The sequence below is a fragment of the Cryptomeria japonica genome, chromosome 2 (assembly GCF_030272615.1).
Source record: "Cryptomeria japonica chromosome 2, Sugi_1.0, whole genome shotgun sequence".
Classification (NCBI taxonomy): Eukaryota; Viridiplantae; Streptophyta; class Pinopsida; order Cupressales; family Cupressaceae; genus Cryptomeria; species Cryptomeria japonica.
The window spans coordinates 394444899-394471043 of record NC_081406.1 but is presented as its reverse complement, the minus strand read 5'-3'; positions in this window follow the sequence as shown (position 1 = coordinate 394471043).

Sequence of the window (26145 nt, the reverse complement as noted above, 5' to 3'; positions counted from 1 at the left end):
AGAGGCCCTGTAGAATCATCTTCATTTCCAACCTTAATCTTGATAAGCCTAACACCATTACCTTTTAGCCAAATGTTGGTGTTAGCTAAGATGGACTAAAATATCTCAAGAATGGAAATGCATTCTTTGTGTGACCATTGGATTAGAGGAAGTGGAGCTTATTCAACCTTCCACAAGACATACTCTAGGTCAATCACATTCCCATCATCAATCATCCCTTTTGGAATATCCACCAAGTTCAAGTCAATGATCTACTCAAGGGTGAGATGACAATAGTCCATCTTTAAAACCTCCTTTTCTATATGGAGATCCACCTAGATATCCTCAATGTGATGCACATGTATGAAGGACTTTTTGATCCTTTCCTTCATACCTTGATATTCAAAATCTGCCCTTGACTTAAACCTTTTGAGTTTAATCTCCTACATCTCAGTCTCCATAGCTTTGGCTTTGATGGATGTGACAAGAGAATATCAGTCAATCTTCAATTGGTTAGTTTTAGAAAGCCTCATCCTAACCTTATGTTTGATGGATTTATGAGCATGCACAACCATGATCTATCTTCCAAACTCCATAAGAATAATCCTATCAGTTAAGTATCTAGGAAGCATGTATGGTTGGCCACTGTAGGATCTGACCCTCATATAAGTAAAAGTTGGGAATTCAAGGAACATGCAACCATACTCATTCACTCTTTCCCATGCTTCATCTGACGACTTCCTATTATTCAGAGTCTTGTCAAACTGACACATGAAGTAACCAAATAAAGCATCTTGAACCCTCCTGAAATATAATCTGTTGGATCTCAAGGGTAGTTGATCATAATATTCCCTCACTGGTATAAGTGAGTGATCACCCTTGGTAGAAAGACCAGGGAAATGTCTAAGTGATGCTGCCAAATACACTAAGTATAAGTTCATATAAAATGTCATAGTGGTAGAGACTACTGCGAGTTGTTCATACAAAGCATCATTGATGACCTCTCCCCATTAAATATGATGGGACTTCCTTATGAACATGATAAAATGATACATCCAAGGCTCAATAATATAGAAAATGCAAGACCCAACATTCTCCTAAGAAGAGTAATGATGTCTCCAATTTCCCACCTAAAGTCACAATGGTATCTTATCTCACCTTGTGAAAGTGGCCCATGGCTCATGAATCCACCTATTGATGTGGCATTTGTAGTCCTTTCCCCTCTTGACATAGTACTCAGTTGCAATATCATTGGAAATCTCCATATACACAGGTGCTAACTATATTCTTAAGACTTTCTCAATGGTATCCACATCAAGGCAAATTATTTCTTCCCCGTCATCATTTCTAATGGTTCTTGTCTCCTTGTCAAAATGATGAGCACAAGAAAGGACAAATTCAGGTTCTAGTGCAGCCACCGAAAAAGAGGAAGCATGGTGAATATGGTTGTCCAACAAATGATGCATATTACTATCATGTAGATCCTCTACCCTTTTGACAAATTCTAACATGTCAAGATGCCCAATTTTTTGTATCCTTGATATGATCCATAGGACAAGAAAACTATGTAGGAGAAACATCATTCTGGTATTTTTCATATTTATATTTCATCATCTTGGGAATGGAGGATGATGATAAATTTGTCATTGAAGAACAATCTAGTATGCTGTGATGAAGACTCAAAAGTGTCAAAGAAAAATCAAGATCAATTGCAACTAACATCTTCTCTTCTTCAAATGGGAAAAACTCTAACCTTTGCACTTCACAATTTTGTGAGTGGAAGATGGGAAATAAAAAGGGGAAGCTTGAAATTTGACTTTGACCAATTTTGGATATTGGGGAAAGTTTTACAAGTATACAAGTGGGGAAGGAAAAACATGCAATTGGACTTTTGAAATTTGAATGCAAGTGTACTTGCAAAATGGAAAATGGAGAAATGGGTGAAAAATGAGATTTTGACACATGGGAAATAATGGGAATGATATGTATGAATAAAGGCAAAGAGTATGAATGAAAATGGAAAGATTTTGGCAATGTCATCTTGAAGAAAATAGGAAGAACTCTCAACATGTAATCCGGTTCTAAAAACCCACTTTTGAAAGAATGGGTATTTTTCATTTTTGAATTATGGAATTTCAACAAAAGATGGTTAAAATATTCTAACCATAAGGGATGATAAATTATTTTCATCCTACTTGCAATCAGGATTTAAAATATCGAATGCAAGTAAGGAGAAAAAATGGGGAAGATCAATGCAATTCACAAATTGCTTTGCAAAGGGGAAAATCTCGCTCACAAAACCGATTCTAGGGAAAAACCAACAATGCAAGAAAATATAAACAAAAAGAAAAGAAGTAATACCTTGCTTAACCAAGATGCCTCTTCAAGAGATGAACAAATCTTTGAAAGAGATGACAATCCTTTAAATTGAAATAGACTCAAAAATCCTTGCCATGTTTTCCAAACTCGGATTTGGAGAAAGAACAGAAAAAACATGTTACAAAATGCAAGAAGAATGAGTCAAATCTTTAAAGAAAAACCATGTAGGAGAGACCTAGAGCCAAATAGCCAAAGATGGAGTGAAATCATGGCATCAAAACCCCCAAAATGTAGCACGTCAAAAATGGTTTTAAAGAGGTAAAACACATTAAATGAAGTGTAAAACGGTTACCAGATCAAATGCAACGTGTTTCCAAACTCACAAAATCCGCCTTGCTATCATATTGCCTCCTTGATCCATGAATTACTCCATAAAAATCGGGAAGAATTTGTAGAAAAATCAGTTTAGGAGAGGCAAAATACTTGGTCAAGTTCTTGGCAAGGAGTAACAAGTTCAAAAATGCCTTCAAACACATGCAATTGGGTTTTTAAAACCCTTTAGCAAGTTAAAAATGCCTTCGAACACATTTCTAGAGAAAATCAGGTTTGTGAGAGGGAAATACAACTTTTAATAACTTGTAAGAGGAAAATAAAATCCCCTCAACAAGTTTTAATAACTTAACTCTAAAAAAGAACTTTTAATGGGGAAAATAAATTCCCTTTACAAGTGACTTGAAAAATAAAACATTTAATAGGGAAATAAAATCCCTATAATGACTAAAGAGCAACTTTAAAAACTTGTATTTACTATTGCATTAACATAGGTCATGTCATTGATGGTAAGCTAATTCTATGAATGGAGGGAACAACGCAACTAGAGGGAAATTTGAATTCTGCGAATGGAGGGAACAATGCGGTTGGTTCCTCTGGTTCTATTGCCTCTACAGCTCAAGGGCAACATGTGGGATCTATGGTGGATGATGAGGATGGGAGATAGGATGGGGACCCATGGCATCAAGACCCTCCTCCTAACCGTAAAAATAATGAAGATTCTTCAAAATCAGGTCTCGAGATTGTTAACATTGACTTGGAAAAGATGATAGAGGTGAAGGCTCTCAAACCCTGGAACCGTCTTTTTGCAAACAAACCCACTGGTAAATCATCCTTCCCCTCTATGGAAGACATTTCTGATAGAAAAATAGGCAAATTTTCTATTGCAGTACCAGATGTGGTTATTGATCATAGTATATCTCTAATGGCTTTCTCTCTAGTGGGAAAATTTGTTGGACCACGATCCAATAGTAAGGATGTTAGTTCTTTTGTTAAGAGAAAATGGAGGCTGAAAGGTCAGGTTGATGTTTCTGCCCTGTCAAGGGGTTTTTTTGTTTTCTCCTTCTCTTGTGGGGAAGATTTGGATATGACCTTGAGTGGCGGACCATGGATGTTTGGTAAATCTTCATTATCCTTAAGGAAATGGTCTCCAAATATGGAACTCAATGACTCTTTTTTTGAATCTGCTCCGATCTGGGTGAGGCTGTCTAGTTTGCCACTTGAATTCTGGTTGGAGGATGTTTTCTTAGGTATTTCTAACTCCTTAGGGGAGCTTGTAGCTATAGATCCTATGACAACAACATGAAAGAGACTGGTGTATGTGAGTATTTGTGTCAATATTTCTCAGAATATGGATCTTCCCAGTTCTATTGAAATAAACTCCAAACTTGGGACATGGGAACAAATCAAAGAGTTTGAGTCCCTCCCATTTGTGTGTTTCTCTTGTAAGAGAGTGGGACATTGGGCTAAGGCTTGCCCAAGTAACCCCAAAAAGGCCCAGAAGCCTAACAATCCTATTAAACAGATATGGAAAGAGAAGACTAACAAAAAGGAGGATAGTAGAGCGGAAGGAGGAAGTGGACTTCCTAGTAACCTAAAAGATATAACAAAAGATGATAGGAAAGCTAGTCCTTTCAAGGTTACTCTTCAGGAGGAAGATAAAAAGAATGAAAATAATGGATTTGAGATCAAAACAGTCAATGTATTTGATGTTTTACAAACTCAGGAGGAAGAGAATGTAACCATAGAAGAAATTCTTGAAGAGGGTGAGATTGACGACATTAATGAATCCCAATATGAGGCCCTTCAATTTTCAGTAATGAAAAGTAATAAAGCTTGTCCAAATGACTTTGAAGGACCGGAATTTATTGTTGAAAAAAGAACAAGTTCAGATCACCTCAGGTTAACCTAAATTCTCTATTTCAGAGTGCTGGAATTGAGTCGCCCACTTCCACTCAGAAAGTTGGAGAACCATGGAATAATAAGAAATATGTTCATAAAGATGAAGATGATGAAGAGATAATAGGGGTGGGAAAAAAGAAAAATAAAAAGACAGGATGCTCTAATGGGGTTAAAACTAGGACCAGATCTAAGGTGGACATTGGTCTTTCCAAATCACCGCAGGGATTTAAAACTATGAAGTGGCACAGGGACCATGAGAGAAAACAAAACATAGTTGATGGAAGGCAACAAACCATTCAGGAATCCTTCTCCCAGGTTTCCAAATGAAGGTAATTTCCTGGAACATTCGAGGCCTAAATGATCTCCATAAACAAGATTTTTTATGGAATCTTATTAGAGATCAAAAGCTGGATATCATCCTGGTTCAGGAAACCAAAATGAGTAAGGAAAAAGTTGAAAATTTAAAATTCTTCAAAAAGGGAGGAGTTTGTGGTAGTAGCTCAAATGGGGTGTCAGGTGGGGTGGCTATATTCTGGAACAAGAAAACTATTGATGGAGATCTGATAGATGAAGATGGTAATATTATCTCTATGAAAGTAAAAAGTATTACTGAAGGAAAGGAATGGGTGGTTACCAACATTTACACCCCAAATTCTAAAGTTGCTAAGAGTAAATTTTGGGACAAAAATCCAACAAAAAAGAAGATTTTTTCTTAGGATAGCTGGCTGTTGATGGGAGATTTCAATACCCCGTTGCAAGGAATTGACAAATTTGGAGGAACTCAAGCTCAACTAGATAGCGGGACCGACCTGATGGACTTCATCAATGCTAATGCCTTGATTGATGTTGATCTTACTGGAGCTTCCTACACTTGGTCTAATCGAAGGGATGGAGGAGACCTCATTCAGGTAAGGCTCAATAGATCCCTTATCACTCATGACTGGATCCTTACCCATAGATGTTCTTTGTCTGTCATTAATAGAATTGGCTCGGATCATTATCCCATTTCTTTTGTTGCTGAGTTTGTTAAGAGTAAACGTTGTTTTCCTTTTTGGTTTGAGAAAATGTGGATATCACACCCCTCTTTGGAAAATTCCATTGCCAATTGGTGGAATATTAATGTGGATGGATCTGCCATGTACAAAGTTGCTAAAAAATAGAGAAATATCAAAGATAACATCAAGATCTAGAATAAGAAGGTTTTTGGAGATATTTTTGAATCCAAAAAAAGGTTGGAGGAGGAATTAGAACAGATCCAAAACTCTATTCAGAAAGATGGTTATAATAAGTATCCCAAGGCTAAGGAAGATGATATTCTAGCCAAACTTCACAACACTATATCTAGGGAAGAAATCTACTAGAGACAAAGATCTAGGGCTATTTGGTTGGAAGCTGGGGATGGAAACACTAAATTCTTTCACATGACTTCCATGAAACATAAAGCTGCTAACAGAATATCTAGATTAATTGTTGATGATAAAATCCTTCTTAAAGATGATGAGATTGGGGATGAAGTTGTTAGGTTCTTCTCTAATCTCCTCATTGGTAGTAAGGATATTGACATTGCTAAGAAACAAGACCTAGTTGATAACATTCCCAAGATTATTGAACCTCACCAGAATAAGACTTTATCTGCTATCCAAACTGCTGATGAAATTAAAAAAGCTATTTTTTCTTTTCAAGGGGATAAGGCTCTGGGCCCAGATGATTTTCCCATGTTCTTCTTTCAAGAATATTGGCATATTGTTGGGAAAGATACGGTCAATGCTGTCAAAGAATTTTTTGGGTCCAGAAGAATCCTTAAGGAAATCAATTCTACTTTTATTGCTCTAATTCCTAAGGTGGCTAGGGCTAACTCTATGGGAAAGTTTAGGCCAATAAGTCTCTGTAATTCCTTTTACAAGATTATTTATAAAGTCATGACTTCCAGACTTTTGGTTGTTCTCCCCTTTGTCATCTCAGAGGAGCAAAAAGGATTTGTCCCTGGTAGGCAGATTTTGGATTCTATTATTCTTGTGCATGAGAATATCCATCCTCTTAATGCTACTAACAAAGAAGGGTTCCTAATAAAATTGGATCTGGCAAAAGCCTATGATAGAGTGGAATGGCAAGTTCCTTTCAAGATTATGGAGGCCTTTGGATTTGATGAGAAGGTAATTAAAGTTACAAGAGAACTGATATCTACCCCAAATTTTTCTATTCTTATTAATGGGTCTCCGTCTAGATTTTTTAAATCTTCTAGGGGACTCGGGCAAGGAGACCCTATTTCTCCTATTCTTTCTACAATCTTGGCAGAGAGTATGAGCAGACTAATTCAAAAACTGAAAGTGAATAAAACCATCAAAGGATTACAACCCTCCTCTGCTAATGTATCATGTACCCACCAATAGTTTGTTGATGACACAATTTTAATGGGATATTCTTCTATTGGTGAGGCTTCTGCCTTCAAAGGTGCTCTTAGCTCTTATTCTTTGGCTACTAGTCAACAAGTTAATTGGGAGAAGTCTTCTATTTATTTCATAAATACCATTATTATGAGGCAACAGAGAATTGCTAACATTATTGGTTGTAAGGTGGAGATGGTCCCCTCCACTTATTTAGGTCCCCCTCTAAGTTTGGTTCCCCCAAACTCCTTCTGGAACTTATTAATTGACAAATTCAACAAGAAATTGGCAGGTTGGAAAGGATCTATGCTATCTCAACCTGGTAAGCTTCAGCTTCTTCAAGCCACTCTTCAGAATCTTCTTATCTATGCTCTTAGCCTGTTTAGCATACTAGCTAAATTTGCTGAAGCTTTAGAGAGGATTCAGAAAATATTTCTTTGGTCAGGGGTAGAAGACAAGAAAAGGATAGCCTTGGTTTCCTAGGACAAATTGTGTAATCCTAAGTGCAAGGGGGGTTTAGGTATTAAAGTTCTTAAAACTTTTAACAAAGTTGTGCTTGCTAAATAGATATGGAGGGCTTATGGCATTAAGAAAGATTGGAATTGGGCGTGCTTTGATAAATATATTCATAACCAGTCACTTCATTCTCTTCTCTACTCTGAAGATATCCCTGCTGGGTCTTTCATATGGAATAGTATAATCAAGTCGATAAAAGTTGCTAAAGTTGGAGCTGGATGGGTCCTTGGCAAAGGTGACAAAATCAGGTTCTGGGAGGATGTTTGGATTAAAGATGAACCTCTCTACAATCAAGATTGTAGCCAATTCATTGATGAATGAAAAAGAAGGTATGGTTCTATGGTAACAAGGTTGCTGACCTATTAGCTAATGAGGGGGTTTATTTAGAGGAGGACACTAAATATATTAGAGAAGCCTCTTGTAAGAAGGATGTTTGGGCACAATTATTATTTGATCATGTCCATGGTTCAAGCTAAGTTTATCATTACTTTTCAGGGTCTGGATATCAAAGATAGAGATTGGAGTTATGTGAAGTGTCAACTGGTGATCATTTTTAGGCATTGTGATTCTAATCACTGGTGTGATGGGGATAATCATAATAAGTGTTGGTTCATTGTGATTGTTTTTAAAGACCTTTTCAAAATCAAGGAAATTACCTTGTTTTTCGAGCCCATCATTGTGTTCAAGAGTCTATGCTTAAGTCATAGTTTTTTAGTTTTTGAGTAACTTGTGCTCTGTTGAAGGCCTCGACCTAAATTACAAAATGGGAGGCAATCTTAATCAAAATGAGCCCTCTAGTTGTGATAATTGGAAAAGAAAACGGAAATTTTGGTGGAGGCTGCACAGACATGGTTTCACAGACTACATGTAAAAATTGCATGGTAGTAAAAAGTCAGTGTCTCAAGGTTTTGCCAAGGGATGGATCAATAACAAAGTCACTCTATTTAGAGAGACTTGGAAGATGGATGAGGATTTGGTGGCGGAAGTTACTGGTTTACAAAAGGAAGGTACCAAGTTTTACAGAGATCAAAAGTTTGCGGCAGAAGCCATCAAGAACTTCCCTAAAAGTAATGAAGAGAGGGTTCGGCTCACCAAGAAGGACAATTTATCTTACTACCTCCCTCATCAGGTAAAATTCTTCTGGCAGAAGATGTTAAGGGTTTTGATGGAATTCTTAACAGTTGATGGTAGGTTTACGAAGGTTTATAATTATCATTTTGCTATTCTAAACCATTTCTGCTATGGTTTTAAGATCTCTTTGCCTTTCTATTTATCTTCTTCCCTGAATGAAAGTTTGGTCGACCATGCAAAAAAATCCAAATCCTATCCCATAGCTCACCAAGGTCTCATTTTGCTTATTTATGAGCATTTGAAGAAAAAAGCTAGGGTTAATAAGGAAGATCCTTTGGTGGCAAATGCCCACATTTCAGATGGTCATGATGGTTATGAGTCTGACGATGATTTGTCTAACATTCCTCTTCATAAGAAAGGGAGGGTTGGTGATGGAGATAAAGAGGACATGGATGTGAATGCTGGTTCAAAGGAGGAACAAGGGAAGGTGGCTGATGATGAAGCGAAGAGTGAGAAGAAAGAGGCTACGGGAGAGGAGGAGAAGGTGCAAAGAAAAGAGTATGTTGAAGAGCCTGATTCAAGCCCTATGGTCTCGGATAGCAGGAATGAAGCTCAGCATACCACGAAGAAAGTTAACCCTAGGTCTATGAGCTCTGCGCAGGGTATGGAAACGACGGACTCCATTTTGAACACTGCTAGAAATAGCACTCTCGAATTTTTTAATTTCAAGAAATGGGTAATTGAAAATATCTCCAGTATTCAAAACAAATAGAGAGATTTGGATTATAAGATTTGGAATTTGATTAAGGATACCAATACTGGGAAAGAGGATGTGGAGGCGAACACCAGTGAGGCAGATGATGAAATTCAAATGCAGGACTGGCTGGAAAAAGAAATGATTAAGGGAGACTTGAAGCATCTTGAAGATGTGATCAGAATCGTCAAAGATAAGGTTGAGGTTGATAATGAAATTACTATCAACTGGATTACTAAAACTAAGAAGGCCTTGAAGAAATTTATGAATCGTAGCCTTGAGGTTTTGAAGGTCTCATCACAAAATTTGAAAGCCTTGGTTGATTGCCTTGAGAAGAACCAACAAAACAAAGAGATGGTAATCATTGATGATGTGCCGACCTCTAGCTCTGCTCCTCAATCCTCCAGACGAAGAACAAGGCAGACTACCAGTGATTTGGAGATGAAGACTAAAGACATCCATCAGAAGCATGAGAACAAAGACTTGAGAGAAGCTGCTAAGGCTATGATGATGCTGGTTAAGGATGCGGAAGAGTCTATAAAGTTTATATCTAAAATGTAATACTGGTCTTTGGTTGTTAGTCTCTCGCTGGCTTTTTGCTCTCCTTTTCCTTAGCTGTTGTTTTCTCTGCTAGTCTTTTGCATCTTTTCTTTCTATGTCCTATTCTCTCTAGTTTCTTTCATGCTTATCTTCTTGTTATGTAAGCGAGTTTCGGGTCCCTTAAAACCTGTTTTTCCTTAATCAAAAACTTTAAAAACTTGTAATGGGGAAATTAAATACCTATTACAAGTAAAATCACTTAAAGAGGAACTTTATAAAAGAATTAAAAGTGACTTTTAAATTTATAATTTAAAATTAACTTGTAACTTATCCAAAAAGTTCCTCCATAACTTAAAAAGCCAAAAAGAAACAAGGGGGAAATTAAAAGTAAGTTAAAAGTTCTTTTTACATAAAGTGAACTTGTAATTAACTAAAAATTTCCCTACAAAGACAAAAACAAAGGAAAACATAATAACTTGCAACTTAAGGAAAATTTCCCACCTGCAGTCAAGGAGAAAAAACCCAAAATTGAAAGAAAGACATAGCAAATGAACCCAATGTGCGATGAAATTTTAAATGTGGTTCGAGGATGGACTGAGGATTAGTCCAGTCCAAGGATAAGGCAAAATTCTACTTTGAAAAGCATGCCATAGAGTAAAATTTTCATTTTTTTGACAAAAATTCTATGTTATAGTCCATCATTTTTTAAACAAAAATGAGGACAACAAATTCATAACATAGAAACCCAAAACATAGAAAATGGAGAGAAAATATCATGATCTACAAGTGAAATTGGAAGATTATACCTTAGGTTCAACCCTTGCACAGGCACAGAACAAGTTCACACAGACACAAGTTAAGAGCACACAGGCACAGGTTTAGAGTACACAGGCATTGGTGTATCTTACACAAGTGTAGGTGTAGCTCACACAAGCACAAGAGTTCAAGGGACCTGCAAAATAGCAAAAATTGCTCAATCTGAAGTCCAATTTTGATAAATCAAATCCCTAACAAGCATAGAAACCCTAATTTTGAAGAAAAATGGCCTATGAGTAAAAAATCCACTAAGATAGCAAAATATCAGCTTAATCTCAAAGACCCATGATGGATCTATATGTAATATGGCCAATGAAAACCAAAAACCATAGATTGCACAAGCTTGTGATGCTAAAAACTAAAATGCAGGACTTATAACCTCAAAGACCCTAATGACTAGAGTGTGAGAATTTGTTGTTCATTAACCATGCTAATTAGGCTATGTGAGTTCATTTTAACCTTAATTAGACTAATTACTGTAATGCCCTAAAAATGGTCACTTAAACTATGGGCCCCTAATCTCGACAACATCACCAAGGTCCTAACCAAAGGCAATTAAATCAATCTTGAGCACCTAATAAATTTATTCTTCATTCATTAATGTCACATGGCAAATCAATCACTCTATATTAATTAAATATTTATTTAATTACTTAAAATCATCCCAAGTAAATCATTTTGATCAATTATCCTATTTATTTAATTAAATATCTTAGCATATTTAATTAATTAATAAATTTGCCATTTAATCATTAAAAAAGGAATTAATTTACAAAAAGAGATTTAGCACAAACAGAGGAATTAATCTACAAAAGAAATAGTTAAATTGAAAATAAAAGAAAAGAATTAAACTAAGAGAAGAAATCAAACTTGAGATGTTTCTTTTTTCTAAATTGAGATAACTTAAAATCAGAAAAGCAATTAAATTGAATTAATCTTCTCTAAAATTAAAACTCAAAGCTTTTGAGAAAAGAAGTTCAGTTTCATTGAAAAGGCTTTTTTTCTTGAATAAATGAACTAAAAGTGCATGGAATCACCTATTTTTATCTCAAGTGCATGGAATCAACTAAATTTTATCTCCAATGCAAACTCAAACTTATAATCTCAATGCATTTCAATCAAGCTATAATTGTAATTTATCTCAAGATTAACTGAATCTGATCTCTCAATTATTTCAATTATCCTGAAATGTGATTTTTCTTGAGGAATCTCAACCGCTCATTGTTAATCGATCTTGACCGTTGGTCTCTCTTTTGAGTTTCTATAAATTCAACCTTTATCTCTCATTCAAAACACCCTAGAGATTTATTGTTATTATGCAGTTTTTGCTCTGGAGTCATTGAAGATATTGTGTTTTTAAGATTATTGCATCTTAGTTTAGCTTTTTGCATATTTAGTTCAATTATGATTTCTTGAATTCATATAACTTAATATTCATTCATCTAGCTTAATCTTGCATCCATCTTGCATACATTTAGCTTATTCTTATACTCATATAGATTAAATCCTTCATCTTGGTATAGACTAGTCTATACTCGCATCTTTTAGAAGGCAATAGGTCGATTTGTTATGGTTTTCATATTCATGATTATATCTATCTAACCATGCATGCAATGACTTAATTGAAGTGTTGTGTCTCATAGTTGTAGATCCTTATTCCACTTTTCTCACACACATTTTTGGCGCCCACCATGGGGAAGAAGACTACATCTTTCGGTCTCGCAGATTAACTTTATTTTATTTTTTCAGATTTTGGTCCGTAAAGTTACTGCAAAAACTTGTATGAGTTTTCCTAGAGGCCGAAACAATAAACTACAGGTATCGTACGGTCATATGAGAATTGTCGTACGATATTTTGTATTTTTGTGTTAAAAATAGACTATATTCTTAAGGTTCTTTATTCAAATTTGATGATACTAATGCTGACCTTGGCTTGTTGTCTATTTTTCTGAGAAATTTTTACAGCCTAATCAATTTTTGTAGAATGCTTGTCGCACAAAGACAATATGACTACTGATTCATTGTCTTTGTTGGTTGCTTGAGAAGATTCAAGTGACTATCGTGTATTCTTTAAATTCATTTTTATTCACATAAATTGCTATTTGGTTAATGAACAAATCCATCTTTCATGCTTGAAGAAAAATCTAAGAGGTAGGAGAGTATGCTTTTGTCTTTTACAGAGAATCAGAATTCTAGACCCTTGAGGATTTTTCTAAATTTGAGATTTGTGTACCTTTAGCGGGCCTGTCACAGTGGTAAAAAGTTATCACCCTGTGAGAACAACCCAAGTGAGTACAACTGGACCTGAGCATTCCAAATCACTACAATAAATAGGCCTCTAGTGATTAAAGTCTTAGAGGACGAGATTATTTGAGTTTTCTCTTTGAGATCTCTCATATCAGACATTTTGTAGGGCCTCACGGTCTCAATCAAGTTTATGTGACTACAACTTGTTTCGGTACCTTGTCAGCTATAGGCCTCAATCATGCTTGTGTGACTTCAAGGGGTAATTTCGAATGGAATTCCTGACTAAGAACTATAAGATAGAGACTACCTGATTCACCTTTGAAAGAGGGATAATCTTTGTGCAAGAGAGATAGTAACTCTCCCAAGACACTTGCTATATCATGCCCCCATTAGCATTTGGAGTTGGCTAATACGGCATTGAAAATCCATTGCGTGATACTCAACAACCATATTCTGATTAGCTATTGGGTGTGTACCTAAGTCAACAAGCAAAGTTTTTCTTCTCTAAGCCAAATTCTGTAGGGTTAGCATGTTGTGATTGAAGTCATTAGACATCTTGTGTGTTTATTGTGTTTTCATGCCTGAAACTGAAATTGAAATCGTGAAACTACAGAAAACAATAAACAACTCAATGATCAAAACCCTATCAGTGTCAAAAACTAGTCTACCTCAGTCGTCAAAACTTTATCCGTGTCCTAAAATGGTCTTTGTCAGTCATTGAAACTTTGTCTATCAGAATATCATCTCTGTCCAGTAATCTATCATACAAGTCTTTTGAATTATCATCCTACTGCATATTTATTTCCATACAAAACTTCATTAATCCTCTCAGTTTGTTGTCTGACCCTTTGTAAAATATCGTACGAGGTCTGAGAAATTATCGTCTGGCCCTATTAGAATTGTCATCCGGGTTAGGGAATTATCATCTGATCCTCTCTTTTATGTTGTACAAATAATAATCATACCCATCAGACTGGCATCTGGAGGCTACCAACCTGTCGTACGAATCTAGGTAGCAACTCGTACGAAAAACTGTCTTTATCATTTAGAAGTCATTAAACTATCATCTAGGTCTATAAAATCTGTCGTACGAATTCCTAATTTTGTCAGTCCAGAATAGTCAAACTTGCCTAAATCAGTTTACAACAAGCATAAAACTAGTTATCATAATCCTGAGCATAAACAAATCTTGACAGCGTACCCCTGTCATTGTGTTGCACGATTTTGTCGATCATCTTTCACCTAGTTCAAAAAAATTACTTATCAAACCTAAGTTGCTTAGACCATGTCTTACACAAGATAGATCTTTCTTGAAACTAGATTAAATCTTAGTTTCTTCTCTCAATCAATACGTTTAACGAACAACTAGCTCTAATTTGATCTTGACATCTGCATCACATATAGCTCTACATCACATCAGTCATAAAATGCCTACTCAAACCAGAAGTTCTCATAAGAAAGTTGACAAAGACAAAGGGCCATCCTTTTCATATCAGGATAATCCATTTTACGTAGACAACCCTGTCACTAATAACCCTTCATCATCGGGTATACCAATTTTTTATCAACCCTTATCTCCCACCATGTCTGGAGCAAGGCAAGAAATGTTAGAGTCAATGACAATCCCAAAGACACTGAGAGGGGGGGGTGAATCAGTGTCTAACCGGTTAGCAAATAATTAAACTTATTTACAACTTTGTATCTCAAAATAGTGTACCGGTAAATAAGAATTATTGCAATAAACATAAATAATAGACACAACATAGAAACACACCATAACACAAGATATTTAATGAGGAAACCCAGTGTGGGAAAACCTCGATGGGATTTGTGACCCACAATATTTACTCACTGGCCAATGAATAAATACTACTTACAATGAGGGGCCTGTACATGTGGGGAGGCCAATAGCCTAGAGCTCACTGCTCAATAAAGAGTCACACTGACTACAAAATGGATTATCAAATCCAATATAATGTACTACTCAAAACAACATCTCTCATGCCAAGTTCAGTACCGGTTTAAGCTCAGTCAATAACCAAAACCTTCATTGTCAACTATGTCACCTTATACAATATTTGCCTATACATTTTTCTATTACCATTCCTTATATCAAAATGACTTATAAGATCTCATACATATATGAGTCTTTTACAATATACCATGTCAGCTTACAAAAGATAATTATATTACAAAACAAAAACTTTATTCCATGTCAGCTAGAGTGCTGATATGCTTTGTTGCCGATGTAATCTGAATGTCGGTGAAGTGCCTACCGATGTATGAAGTTTGTGATGTTGGGCATGTAGAAACCAATTGCCAGTGACTTCCCAGATGGTTGCCAGATGGTTTCCATCAATGACAACATCAACTATTCTCATAAGAGTGTAGAATGCCAACAATCTCCCCCTTTGGCATTGATGGAAACACTCATGAGAAAAATAAAAAATAGTTATCCAAAAACTGAAATCCAGAAAGATGTGCTCCCCCTGAGCAAGTGATCTCCTTTGTACATGCATTTTTCTCTCCACTACTCCCCCTTTGACATCAATGACAAAGGATGTCATAAATAATCAAGAGTACAAAAAAATGCTACCTCAAGATTTGTAACCGGTTGGTTACAATCTAAAAGATGTCCACCAAATTCATATTTGGACTCTGCATAAACTTGTTGCTTTCATCTAAAGTTGCCTCAGTCTATTGGATCATACCAATGAGATAGTGCATCTATTGCTCCAGTGATCGTTCTCCTTGTATTATTGCTTTAGATAATTCAGTTCTTTGAGTAATCAGAATATCCAGCCTCAGACCAAGTTTATCTTTTAGTTCCTGGGCATTAGACCTTATCCTTGCCTTCTCTTTCTCAAGTTTTTCTAATTTCTCCTCAAAAACTGCCATTTCCTACTCAAAAACTGATATAAGTCTGGATGAACCTATAATATTATCCGCTATGTCATCAATTTCTTTATGTGTCTTCTTGATCTCCTTATCAAAGTCCTCAGTTAAACAATGAGGTTTGCATGCTTCCCTATATATCTCCTTATACTCCAAAAGTGTAGAATTGAGTACCAGTAAAAGTGTATCCACATGATCGGTACAATTCTTTATGGTGTTTTCAAAGAATGTGTTTTTCTCTTTTTCAACTCTCTCCTTTATGATATCCTCATTCACCTTGTCTATAGTTATAACATTATCAGAAATGAATTTGGACAATGTGTCCAATTTACTTAAAGAATCCTTAATGTGATCTATTTGACATGTAGATGCAATCATCTTTAGAATAGGTAAAGCGTTATCAATTGCCTTAAAAGCCAATGCATTGCAATCAGTTGTCCTCTTTATAGAATCCAAAAGTACCTCTGTGATATTGGTAGGTTTGAATTCACCTCTAGATGTACTCGGTTCAGCTATAGATTTCATCTCAATAGATGTCTAACCAATCACCTTAAGCATATCCTCTTTATTTCCATCAGATGTATCCATTTTGATTTTATTTTGCTCCGATGGATTTGTCTATGTTTGCACCTCAACCTCTAATGGTTTCTCAGATTGTTTCAATGTCTCTGTAACTGCCGGTTTTTCAATCTCAACATGAACCTCTGCCTCAGTTTGTTTCTCTAAAAGTTTTACTGTTGGTATCTAAGATTCTGGTGGCCCTGTGCTAGTACATTTGTCCTCTGTACGATTTTTAGTCTCTATCGGTTTCTCTATTTGAATCGGTATCTTAGTTTCCTGAGAGTCAACTGTTTGTGCCAGTTTCTCTGAAATCTTGCTATTATCAACATTATCTATCTTGACTTTTGAAGTTTCCTTGTCCACAACAATTTTTACCTCTTGAGTATCTACATTCATTGTAAAGAGTATCTTAGACTCTGGATTAGTATTATCATGTGTTATACCTTCAGTATCAGTAACCGGTGGATCTTCTATGTGTACTGATGGTGTATCCAAAGGAGGCGGTGGAAGATTATCTATAACCTTTATGTTTGGAATACCACCAACTTTTCCTTTACCCTTGTCCTTGTCTTTTTTATATACTTTGAATGTCTTTTTAGGTCTTCTCTTTTCTTCTTTCTTTTCCTTTTCAAAAAAGAATATATCCCATTTATCTACAATCTCTTTTACCCTTCTAGCCGTCAGGCTTACTTGTCGGTGTCCACTAACAAATATAGACCAGTTAGCTTCAGAGATAAGTTCATCTATTTCTTCCTTGGAGTTTACTAGGTGAACAGCCAAGAGGGCTTCAACTTTCAATTTCTTATCCAATTCCATTACAAATAACTTTTTGGCTTCTAATCTCATGTATAGATCATTTGGTAGCTCATCAATCACTTCTATCCAAACTTTCTTGTATATATCCAAGTGTAGAACAATGCTTTCCTCAATGGTGTTTCTATCAAAATCATTAAAAGAATTATATCATTTGCTTACATTAGAAAAATTACCTTCCTCTATTATATCATTTAGTAAATCATCTAATGTGGGGTTAATCGGTGTCTATTTTCTTCTTAGGTGTAAGCTTCTTCTTCGGTTCCCTAACTGCCTGTTGTTTCTTCCTTGGTGTCCTGGTTTTCTTAGGTGAAGGAGAGGCTATCAGTGAGGGTTTTCTCTTCCTTTCTACTCTTTTAAACTCAACATCCTTACCACTATCAGTGTCAAAAGATGTTACAACTAGTGAAACATGTGCTTCAGGTTGTATTCCTTCAAGTTCACTTGCCAATATACCACTGATGTTTATGACATTTTCTTTGATTTCCCTTACCTTCTTTGAGGTATCTCTGATACATTTTTCTCTTCTCTTAGTCCTTTTCTGCATAGATATATTACTTTCAATAGTTTATGCATTTCCAAACAATTCCTCAGACAACTCCCTTGGTGCATCAAGTAGAGCTTTAGCATATGTTTCCAAAACACGTAGACTTGCTGCTTCCATCCAAGTTTCATCTCTCTTAATGACAAAGAAGATTTCCTTGTCATATTTATCAACTATGCTCTATAGTAGTCTCTCTATTTATCTCATCTTAGATTGGAATGTTTTGAAATATTCTGTAATGTTCTTAACACTGTCAGTTCCCATACCGATTAAAGCATCTTGCATCTATTTTCCTACCGGAATGTCATAACCAAAATCCTTGTGACCTATGTCGGGTATCTCCTTGGTAAAGTACAACATCAGACATACCAGAAGGTTTCCAAAATGGAAAGTACCTTTCTTGTCTCCCTTAATCTTCTTCAGGTTGTCAATTAATTCCTCCTTAAGCCATTCACACACATCAATCTTAACATTATTGTTTACCATCTCATATGCACTGTGAATACATAGACTAGAAACATAATTTATTCTATTTGCATGAGTATCTTTGTAACCTAGTACCATACTCACATATCTTACATTTATGTCCTTAACATTATTCACTCTATGTGACCTGTTATCAAATGTTGCTCTGGTTAAACCCATAACACCTCTATTAGGTATCTTCTTGGTTTTATCAGGTTTACTACCAGTTGAAGGTAAACCAGTAACTACCTTAATTGCTTCCCTGGTTATCTTGCAAACTGAAGGACTCTGTTAATACAAGTCTGACAACTTCTTTAGGAAATTCAGGAATGTTCAGAATCTCTACAAAACCTAAATTTTCCACAACCTTATGTTCAGGTTTGATTACTCAATTTTCATCAGTAATGACCTCATTAAACATTTTATTCAACTCCTTAGTCCCTAGGTTTTCTATGTTGCAATGTATGTAAATTCTAGGGTCTTCTGCAAATACTACACCCTTAGGAATTTTTGAAAAAGCTCCTACAGAATCATCTCGTTTCGCAATTTCGGGGATAATCGTGAATACGGGTCTAGGGCGTTTAACATTTTCCACAATGGTAGGGTTTGAAATAAACTCAGGAACAGAAGATGAGGAAGCCATTTCAAAGATAAATACCTCTAAATGAAAATTCTAAATGCTTGAAAATCACTTTGGAGCTTTGCCTTAGAATGCCTTGCTCAATTTTGCATTCTCTAGTCGTTTGAATGCTCGGTGAGTTTTAAATAAGGGTTGCTTAGTTCTTTATAGCCAAAAAGGTTCTTAAAACTATATTAAATTCTCATCAATTAAGTGAAAACTTAACACATCCACCGATAAAGAAGAAATGTATCTTCTCACCATCAACCGAGTGTAGAATGCATGATCTTCAACTTGCTGCAATACCCCCCTAAGGATTATTCCTCAGTTAGATGAAGAATCTACTGCCGGTGGAGGATTACTCTGTTCTACTGGTGAAGATATAGTTTCATCAGTTCTCTGATCACTCTTCGCAATCCATTGTTTTGAAAATTCTTGTTTTACTTCATCTACCTTTTCTTTGCCCTCCAAACTAGATCCTTTGTTGTTTGTCGGTGCATTCTTGCTTCTACAGAATTTAGCAATATGTCCAATATTGTTACATGCATAACAAGTTACATTATTCCTCCGAATAGACTCTCCATATCCTTGACCGATTTGTGATCTGCATTGATTAGATAAATGCCCAAATCTTCCACAAACATAGCATTTCACATTCATTCTGTAGTTTTCTGAATTATGACCAACTTTGTTGCATTTGGAACACTGATGAGTGGGTGATTTGTATTTTGATTATTTTTAAATCTACACTAATTTTCTCTGTGACCATACTTGTTGCAATTAAAACATTTCCCATTACATTTATAAGCATTAGGTTGTCTTACCGATATGTTCGGATCTTGATTGTTTGTAGTACTAGAACTTTCTCCATGTTCAAATACAAGTCCATTAGTATCTCCATCGGTTTTTGTCTTTTAAGCATGTCATCAAGTTCTTCTAAACTTTTCTTGAATTTATTTTTGTGCTCATTTGCAGTAGCCAACTCATTTTCTAGAATCCCAACTTGTCTCACAAGCTCAACTTTATCATGTTGCATGTGAATCAGATTTGTCTTTAATATATCATTTTCATGACCAAGTCTTAGATTTTCATTTTCAGCATCATTAAGTCTCCTAGTCAAGTCTTCTTCATTCTTCTTCCTATCTTCAATATCCTTACATAACCTCATAGTCATATCTTGCATTTCATTCTTCATATTATTGTTCTCTTGTCTCAACTTATTTGCAATGTCTCTAAGAGTCTTTTTCATCATCATCATTCTACATCTTCTCATGAAGTTCTTTTCTTTTATTTTGTGCTATAGATAAGTTCTCCTGAAGTCCTTTAATGAATTCTTGTGTAATCCTCAGATCATCTTCAGGTTTGATATTCTTCAATTTTTCTGCATCAAAACCTTCAAGAGCTCCTTCCAACTATTTTCTTAAGTTCTCCATCTGTATCGGTGTCAGAATCTTCCTCAAGTTGTTAGGTTTTTGAAAATAGAGGACCAGGCTCTGATACCAATTGTTAGATTCAATGACAGTCCCAAAGATAGTGAGAGGGGAGTGAATCAATGTCTAACTGGTTAGCAGAATAATTAAATGTATTTACAACTTTGTGCAGAATAATTAAATGTATTTACAACTTTGTATCTCAAAACAGTGTACTGGTAAATAAGAATTATTGCAATAAACAGAAATAATAGAGACAACATAGATACACACCATAACACAAGATATTTAATGAGGAAACCCGGTGTAGGAAAAACCTTGGCGGGACTTGTGCCCCAAAATATTTACTCACTAGCCAATGAATAAATACTACTTACAATGAGGGGCCTGCACATGCAGGGAGGCCAATAGCCTAGAGCTCACTGCTCAATAAAGAGTCACATTGACTACAAAATGGATTATCAAATCCAATATAATGTACTTCTCAAAATAACATCTCTCATGCCAGGTTCACTACCGGTTTAAGCTCAGTCAATAACCAAAACCTTTGTTGTCAACTATGTTACCTTATACAATATTCCCCTATACATTTTTCTATTACCATTCCTTATATCAAAATGACTTATAAGATCTCATACATATATGAGTCTTTTACAATATACCATATCGGCTTACAAAAGATAATTATATTACAAAACAAAAACTTTATCCCATGTCGGCTGGAGTGTCGGTATGCTTTGTTGCCGATGTAATTTGAATGCCGGTGAAGCTCCTGTTGGTGTTGGTGTCTGTTAGTGTATGAAGTTTGGGATGTCGAGCATGTAGAAACCAATTGCCGATGACTTGCCAAATGATTGTCATCAATGACAACATCAACTATTCTCATAAAGTGTAGAATGCCAACAAGAAAGACAAGCTGCTAAACATGATACTTATGACAACCTCAGAACCCATGCTACTGATAGTGATTCCTCATCAAGTAGTTCTGAAGCCTTTGAACCTACAAAAACTGTTATAAATAAATGTCTAAATGATAAAAATTTCCAAAATATGATGAAGATTATCATGGCTAGAGAAAAAGAAGACAATTTTCTAGAACTAGCAAAAGAAGGCGCCAAACTTCCTACTGATTATAATGTTGAAACCCTTATCACTAAAGAGGAAGAGACACCCTTAGAAATGGTAAACAAACAATTGCAAGCATTACAGACTAAAATCATAGAACTGAAAAACAAGGATTAATCATCAAAGCAATATTCTCTAGATACCATATGCTCATTTCCATTTGACAAAAACCTTTACATGCCTCCATTTCCTTTAAGAGTGGAGATTCTTAAGTTTGACAAATATGATGGAAATGTAGATCCTTAAGACCATGTAAGATAATTTTGTGCTTTATGTATGGAATTCATGCACGAACAAACATATCTCATGTGCCTTTTCCCAAGAAGTTTAGGAGGGAAAGCTATAGAATGGTTTTCAAGCCTACCTATGGGAATCAAAACTTTTGAGGAATTAATCCAATTGTTTCTACAGAAATACTTGTATAACATTTGCCATCTAGTCACTATGATTTATCTTTGCAATACTAAACAGAAAATAGGAGAGCCCTTTCTCACTTTTCTTCAACATTGGAGAAAGATGTTCTCTAGATATTCACGGCCTATTCCAGATTCTGAGAAGATGGATATCTTTGTCAATAACTTGATCCTTGAATTGAAATACAACATCCAAATGCAAGTATATCCTTCATTCAACAAAATGGTAGATAGTGCCCTCGGAATGGAAGATGTGCTTATAAAGAAAGGAGATATCTCACTTTGGAAAGAAACACAAGGTTCTAGTTCCAATGAAAAGAACAAATATTGGAAATATAACAACAGAAATGTTGTTAATGACAGAGTAGTAGACACTGTTCAAGAAAAACCAAAATCCACAATATTTAACTTGGCTAGTGGCACACAAGAACTCAAGGTAGCTAAAACTGCAACAGAAAATCCTCCAAAGAAATCAAAAGAGTGGTTTAAAGAGAAAATTTGGCTTTCAAAACCTAAATGCAACTTCACTCCTCTGGAAGAATCATATGAATCCACTTTTAAAACTTTATTGGCAAATGATCTGATAACATTGCCAGATAACTCTAGGCCATATGATCCAGAAGTTAAACCTAAATGGTGGAGGGAAAATGAATATTGTGAATACCATCGAAACAAGATGGAAATCACATGACTAATGATGATCACAAAGCTTTTAAAGATCCCTTACCTATTTACGATCAAGATGATTCCTCAAAATCAAAAGGAGGTGCCAAAGTCAATTATGCCTACACTAACAATGACAATGTGATCAACATGATTGAATCTTCCCAACCTGAATATTGCAATGTGATCATAATCAAAGATAAACAAAATGAAGCACAAGCTACAAATGTTGTGACTCACGCCCAAAAGAAGGTTACTCTCCAAGGAGCTAGTTACTCAACTCCTGCTCAAACAACATCAAACCTGCCAACTTCTTCACACAGACAACCAGATACAATCATGGATAAATTTAAATAGCTGGCTTCATCATCTGTTGGTATTTTGGTTATGTTGATATGGTTTTTTCATTGATGTCAACACCTATTAACACTTATCAACTCTCGCACTTTGGAGAATTGGCAATGTTCATCGGCAAGCAAGTGACTTATGCACAGTCACCGGTATCTGGTACACCGGTAGGATATATTGTTCACCGGCACTTGGAATGACATGGAAATCACTTGGTTATGTTGAAGACATCATTTGGACACTTTGTATTGGAGATTTGTTCATTGGTATACTCGTATTTGCATATTTGTTGTTACTGGCAAATAGGTCCAGAATAGGCACCGATAGGCTTATCTATTCCAAATCAGCACGACACGCTTTGGAGATGATTTATTATTGTTGTAAATGAATTAAGATGACATGTTTTTTATTAAGCCGACATGTTGAATCAGATATTGCATCGATTATTGATTTACTTGTAATTGATTTTATTGTAATATCTTTTAGAGTTGACCTACTAAAATTGGTCTTAGGTTATGGTATATATGTAAGATCTTATTTGTAAGATCGATATGCAATTGGGAAAAGAAATTGTAAGAAGGTATATGTGAGAATAAGCAGAGCTATATATGCAGACATCATTTGAAGGTGAAGCAAGGTTTCTGTGAAGGCATATCAGAACTACACCGGTACTGAATCCAGCATATGAAGATGCTACTTTGAGCAGTACATCGTTATTGGATTTAACCATCCAATTGTAGTCAGTATGACTCCTATTTGTGATTGAGCAGTGAGCTCTAGGCACTTGGGCTTTCTGCATGTGCAGACCCCATTTGTATACACATACTATCTGTAGTAGTATCATCTGATTGTGGGTAAGTTTTCCCACCATGGTCTTTCCCCTTATAGGGTTTTCACGTACAAATATTGGTGTTATGTGTTGTGGATGTTATTGTATTTCTGTTTCATGCATTAATCTTACCGGTACTGTAATTAGCTGATAAACTGTCTACCGATGTAAAGTTTGGTTTACCAATATTAAGCATTAAGGTTGGTTAAGTTGTTTTTGGTTTGAATTTATTTGACAACTGATTCACCCCCCCCCCCTCTCAGTTGTCTCCAGGACCTAACAATTGGTATCAGAGCTTAGTCCTCTTTTTGCAAAAGTTTAACAGCTTGAGGAGATCTAATGTCTACTAACTATTTCAGGAAGGATAGTCCTAAACTTGATGGAACCAACTATGGCATATGGAAGATCAGAATGGAGACACATCTAAATTGCATTGGAAAGGATAGCTGGGATGTTACAAAGAATGGCTATATTGATCCTACTCAAAGTCATCCTAATCCACCTACCTTAGGAAAATATGAGAAAAATGATTGCAAAGCAAGGGAAGCACTTTTGAGCACATTATCAGATCAGCAAATCATGGGATTATCAGATAGGTCTACTGCTAAAGATATTTGGGATCATTTGGAAACATTGAATGAAGGAGATTCAATAGTCAAAATTGCAAAACTTGAAAGCTTCCGGGTTAGGTATGAAAATCTGAAAATAGAAGAAGATGAAAGGATTTCTACTTTTATGGAAAGAGTAAATGAAATTGTTTTGGGTATTAAATGTTGTGGAGGAACCTTAAGTGAAGATGAAATTGTTTCAAAAGTTTTAAGAGGATTTCCATCAGCATATAAAATGAAATTTACTGATATAAATGAGTTAAGAACAATGCCTAATACATCAGTAACTAGGGACACATTGATTGGAAAACTTTCATCTTTTGAAATTGAGGAATTTGGTCTTGTTGCTACTACAAAGACAAATTTAGCTTTTAAGGCATCAACATCATCTGCACCATCATTTGACAAATCTAATTGGAAGCCTTTTATGCAAGAGAACTTGAGGAAAGCAGGAGAGAAAATGAAGAACTTGAAGCACTATTCGCAAGGAAAATGCCTAAAGGTCCAGTTGGAAGTAAGTATGAAGGTAAAGCACCCTTTAAATGCTTTAACTGTAATAAGATTGGTCATATGGCTTCAAGATGCCCTGATAGACATGCTAGAATAAGAGAAGAAGCTAGAAGAACATACAAACCTAACCCTGAATATCAGAGATATATATTTAAGAAGAATAAAGATAAATCTTATTATCTTGCTGATGAAAGAGTCACTGATGATTCTGATGAGGATTCGGCAGACAATGGATGGGTTTTTGTTACTATAACAGAAGATCAACCGGCACCTATTGTTCAACTGGTAGAGCAGGCCCTGGCAGCTAAAGTTGAAGTTAAGGATGAATGGATCATTGATTCAGGATGTTCACATCATATGACTGATGATAAAGGTAAATTCTTGACCTTTTAGGAGTATAATGGAGGTCTGGTAAGATTTGGAGATGATAAAAATTGTTCGATCAAAGGAAAATGTACTATATCTCTTGATGGTAAGCATAATACTGACAATGTTTACTATGTAGAAGGTTTAAAGCATAATCTTGAGTGCTGGTCAATTAGTTGAGATAGGATTTCAGTTACAATTCAAGAATGGAAAATGCAAAATTATGAACATAACTGATTTGGAAATTGCAACCGGTAATAAAACTAGAGGTAATATCTTTCATTTGAATAATAGTGAAAAGACATGCTTGATTGCACATATTGATGAAAGTTGGTTATGGCATAAGAGACTCTGTCATGTAAATTTTGATTGCATGGTAAAAATCAGTACTACTAAGGCAGTTAGAGACTTACCTAATATTGTTAAACCTCACAATCTGATATGTAAGGAATGTCAATTTTGAAAACAATTTAGAGCATCTTTTAAAAGTATTCTAGAAAAATCCAATAATGCTCTTGACTTAATTCACACTGATTTATGTGGTCCAGCTAGAACTAAAAGCTTACAAGGTGATAGATATTTCATGCTAATCATTGATGACTATTCTAGAATGTGTTGGGTTACTTTTCTCAAAGAAAAATCAGAAGCACTTGGGAAGTTCAAACTATTCAAGGTAATGGTAGAAAATGAAACCAGTAAGAAAATCAAATGTCTGAGATCAGATCAAGGAGGTGAATTTACATCTAAGGAATTTAATGTATTCTATGAAGTGAATGGAATCATAAGACAGTTATCAGCACCCTGGACACCACAACAGAATGGAGTTGTATAAAGGAAAAACAAAACTATCTTGGATGAAGCTAGAAGTATGTTATCAGAAGAAAATCTACCACATGTATATTGGAGAGAAGCAGTAAGCACAACAGTCTATACATTCAACAAAGTTCACATCAAAGGTGAAACCGGTAAGACCCCTCATGAACTATGGTTTGGCATTTCTCCTACTCTTAAATATTTTAGAATATTTGGAAGCAAATGTTATATTAGAAGAGATGAGTATATTGACAAATTTGATCCTAGAAGTGATGAAGGAATATT